The following is a 5231-nucleotide window of genomic DNA, read 5'->3' on the forward strand; positions in this document are numbered from 1 at the left end:
TTGTATAATCCTTCATTTCCAACTCTGAGGAAGCAACCGTTGAAAATGACTCCGTTAGTTCATTTTCGTTTCTGAAAATTTACCCGTTGAGGAATTCAATATCCGTTGTGTAATCCTTCATTTCCATTTCTGATGAAGCAACCATTGAAAATGACTCCGTCTGTTCATTTTTCGCTTCTGAAGATTTGTCCGTTGAGTAAATGAACATCCGTTTGCTTATTCCGTCATTTCCATTTCTGAAGAATACTTGTTGAGGAAAATGACTCCGTCTGTTCATTTTCGATTCTGAAAATGACCGTTTCTTAAACATGCCATAAATATCCTCTCCGTAGCTTAGAAATAGGCTCAGTGACGAGTCATAGTTTCGGCCAAAATGCGCATTCTTGCGTATTTTGTAACCAAACTACTCGTGAATATCAAAACCGTTTGTTTTGATACCAAACCTGTTTTCTAAACTTAGTTAAGCGTGTTCTAACATGCTTAGCTCGTCACTTTTAGTTTAGTGCTTATATAGGGTCGTAAGGTAAGCGATCTAAACAATCGCTTATACTTTCGAACCCGACCCATTTGGTCGATCATTAGGATCCGACCAAACACATTAGGTGACCATAGCTGTAACCTTACGAGGTTATACCTTATGGTCACGATGTTAGGCGTTCCAAACGCGTTCTACGCGAACGACGCGTTAAGGTAGCATAAGCTACCTAAACGGATCGTAATGGGTCGTAAGCACTTAGGTTAAGTTTCACTTTAGTATGTGGGCTATGTTAAACCATATTACACGAGTCTCCATACTCGTTTGTGTGACAACCCTCACTAAACCAGGTATCCGTACGATTTAATTAATAATTAATTGTTGCTTAATTACTGTGCTTACTTGAAATTACTAATGAACTGCTACCTGACTGTTGACACTTGTACACATCTGCATCATACTTTGATTTCCGTCACTACATTATTTACATACTGAACTCTAGTGACAAACATGATGCCTCTAAGGCCTGTATGAGCCAGAAATATTTTACTACACCCATAGTGAGTGTAGGGATACAAGGGTTGTAGAACTGCGTCTCTAGGAATAAGTTACGATGACTGGATGTGCCTAAAACGTACACTGAGCACAAAACACAACACTTTAATTAACATTTCAGCTTCTGGCTAACTAATAAAGTGCCAAAACATGAGGAAATATTCCTGACACTTTGGAAAATAAGTTGTGTCACTAAAACTGTTATTAACGACACATAAAAGCTTTATTAAGCGCTTTAACGGATTACTATCCAACCGAACAACCGGACTTCACCCGGAACATGAAAATAATGACATTTACATTATTTATCTTTTTCTGAGCCAGTTAGGGTCCCTGAACACCCTAACACCCGCTATAAAGCACAACATGTGACTAACCAAGTTAGTCCCTAAATCTAACCTAGTTAACTTAACTAAACCCTAACTAGCTAGTTGAAATCGAACTAGATAACCCCCCCCCCCTTGGGCCGATTCGGTCACCATGGGACTAAGCTTGTACCATTGTTGATTATAATATTTCATTGTGTCTAATATCTAGGTGACACAAGGACTAATGGATCATAACCCCTAAATTGTCTATAAGAACATGTAATTGCACATCATAATCATTCACTTAAACACTCCACACATCACACCACAAACTCTCTCTTTCCCTCTCTACCTAGCTCACGGCCGAACCCCCCTCTCCCCATCCATCCATTTTCGACTCTTGATCTCCACATTCCAATCATTTACAAGTGTTACGGGTCACGCATTAGGAGTCTTGGAGCAAACGGAAGACAAAGGACCTCTCTATCTTGCTTTTATCCACGCATTTTTCGCATAGATTCTTCCCTAGCCTTGAGCTAGAGGTATAATACTTAAAACACTCTCTCGAACTATTCTAAAGTGGTTAATGAGTTATGTAACGGTTAAAATGCGGAAACTTACCATTTGAAGCACAAAAGTCTACTAAAAACATGAATATTGTTGGTTAATAGCACATAAGTGGTGTAAAAGTTGTAGTAACTGAAATTTGTGGTTACCTAGACCCGATCTACGTTGTGGTAGCTCGGATCACCATTTAACCCGGTTTGGTTAAGATCATGGATCTTGACATAAGCTTGTTTTGAATGAGACAAGGGTTAAAAGGGTGAAACTCTACCACACGCGAATCATGAACTTGTGTAAAAATGTTTTACTTGTAAAATAGTATTTAAAACTAGCAGATCTACGTATCTGCAAGTGGTATTTTCAAAGAACCAAGCGTCAAAGAAAATCATGTTTTCTAAAAATAGATCTTACATTAACAAGCATGATTTTTATAAACCACAAGTGTGTAAACACTTGTGAAATGAAAGGTTCGACAAAATAACAAACTTTGTAAAAGATGACGAGAAGTTGTAAAGATGGATTTACTTTAAAAACGAGGTTTTTACGAGATCGATCTACTTTATATAAAGATCCACAAAATATAATGGGATTTACACTATAGTTTTCGGAAAAACTACAAGTTCATGCGATTATGCGATTTACATACTTGTCGACTAGTTTAATGTGTCGGAAATTGTTGATTGAATAAAGAGATTGTTGAAATTGATTTTGTAAAAGAAAATGATACGCTTGAAAGCGTGGCCACCTCCAGTTACAGAGGAAACTCTGGCGAAATTTTTCTAAAAACCTAACACTTAGAATTATTTACACTACAAAGTGTTAGAATTATTTTTGACATGTTTTCGAAATATAAATTTCGCCATGACTTTATTTACTAAATAATCGGAGGTGGGATTTTCACAAAACTAAACGTGATAAGCATATATTTGGTAAATATATTTTCACCACACTGTTTATGATTATTTTGTGAAAATACATAAATATTATTTTTAGAATAAAAATAATATTTCGAACGATGACAGATCCAAAATAATACAAATGCTTACACGACAAACATATAAGTTACACCGGTAATTATTATTACCACTTAATCACTAAAACGTAACTTACGCATTATACGGAAATATTCATGAACGCGTATTTTGTCAACGTATTATTTTTGGAAGTATTATGTGAAGTGAAAATATAATATTTTTGAGAAAAATATTTATATTTTGGAATTAGAAATAAATATATATTAAGTGAGACTTAATGATATAATTTGAACGCATATGTATTAAATCCCCCATCCTTGGGAAGGAGATTAACTACCAAGTATATACGAAAAGTAAACACGGAATAGTTGTCTAACTATTTTCCAAAAACTTAAACTATAAAGCTAAGGCACGGCTGTCCGTCTAATAGAATTAGCACATGTAGGTCGTTGCACAGCTGCCTGATTTGGAGTACTTGGTAGAGACGCACCGACTGTGAGTTCATGTCCCCCTTTTCTCTTAACTGTTTTCAGTTTTGTAAACTGCGGGGGTGAAATACATGTTACTATGATTACGAGTACTTTTACATGGTATGGTTAGCGTAAGGAGGGTTACTACTTAGATCATGTGAGTGGGTAGGCGGGAACTGGAGGCCATTAATCCTCATTGTAGGACCGAGGGACGTAAGCGGTAGATCTATCTGGGTGTAGCGAGCCCAACCCCAGGTCCAGCATAACGGACCTCGGGTGACTTTGTGCCCCGACGCAAAATCGCAAGGGTTGAGTCTTCCTACTTGCACTTTACACATATCAATGGACTTGCAAACCATTGGTGATCTATTTTTCCTTATTTGCTACATACCAGGGTTTTGATAAATACAAAGGTTTATTTACTCACTTACACATGAACTCGCTCAACATTGTTGTTGATTTTTCAACTTACATGTATTTCAGGGAATTAAAGATCTGGCACGGTATGGCACGTTTTCCCGCTGCACTAGTTTCCGAGGTCATCCGGGGTTTAGGGAATGTGACTCTTTCCTGGACAAGTCACAGTCCTTAAACCATGTTTATGTTATGTTTGAGTTGTAATGTTTGTTGAACAAGGTTATGGTTATTAGGGTGTTTTCCGTTAAAACAATGTTATGGTATTTTGGTTTTAAACTTAATCGAATGGATGATCTTGCATGTTTTTAATTCATATAGCTTTGTTATGATTAAGCTATGGTATTAAGAAGTCACACCAAATTAACCACGCTTCCGCAAAGCCAGGGTGTGACAGCTTGGTATCAGAGCTTTGATCATAGCGAACTAGGATTCCTTCTCGAGTCTAGACTATGATCACTAGGGCTCTCACGAAAACATTTTTACTGCATACCACTTAAGTCCTGATCCAAAACGTTTTTACAAACACATGTTGAGCACATTTTACTTATTATTTTATAGGCTCAGTCTTGAAGGCTGAGGCTCGGTCTTGGAGGCCGAGGCTATCTTAGAGATAGAGGTAGATGTTTATTGTTTTAGGCTCAGTCTTGGAGGCTGAGGCTCGGTCTTGGAGGCCGAGGCTCGATCTTAGAGATCGAGGTAGATGGCTAGTGAGACTAGGAAGAGTAGGCTCAGTCATGAAGGCTGAGGCTCAGTCATAGAGGCCGAGGCTCGATCTAGGAGGTCGAGGTGGATGATAGAGCAGTCTTAGAGACTGGAAGGAATTTGGCTAGTGGGACTAGGAATGTCAGTCTTAGAGACTGGGAAGAATTTGGCTAGTGGGACTAGGAATATCAGTCTAGGAGACTGGGAGGCTAGTGGGACTAGGAGAATTATGTGATTTCTTACTTGGTGACTTATGTGATTACTTGATTGTATGATTGATTCCTTGTGCATATTTGTGATTATGTTACAGACTCATGGACTCGCCCGGTACAGGCGACTCGGACACCACTGGACCCATACCTGTAGTATCTTACGACCTCGTATCCTCAGAGCACGAGGTGCACACTTCGGACTACACCAGCACTGACGACGACGATTTCCAGCCCTTCGCACTACCCGATGGTGCTGATGAGCCTGCAGATGGCCCTCCCGCTGAGTACCTACCTCTAGTAGTGATTCCGGCCCCTATACCCTTAGCCGTTTATCCTGCATATGACTTACTTCTGGACGCCGAGGCTGACGGCAATATTGATCTGTTTGAGGATGAGCCTATCGAGGATGAGATCCCGGACGCAGCCCTTCTTCCCGCTGACGACCTTCTGATGATCGCTGGTGCTCCTGCCGAGGACTCACCCGCGCATTCACCGGTCCCAGACTCCTTTGAGTCTGTGGCATCCGCACCATCTCACGAGGTGAGCGCACAACA

The sequence above is a fragment of the Helianthus annuus genome, chromosome 9 (assembly GCF_002127325.2).
Source record: "Helianthus annuus cultivar XRQ/B chromosome 9, HanXRQr2.0-SUNRISE, whole genome shotgun sequence".
NCBI classification, from domain to species: domain Eukaryota; kingdom Viridiplantae; phylum Streptophyta; class Magnoliopsida; order Asterales; family Asteraceae; genus Helianthus; species Helianthus annuus.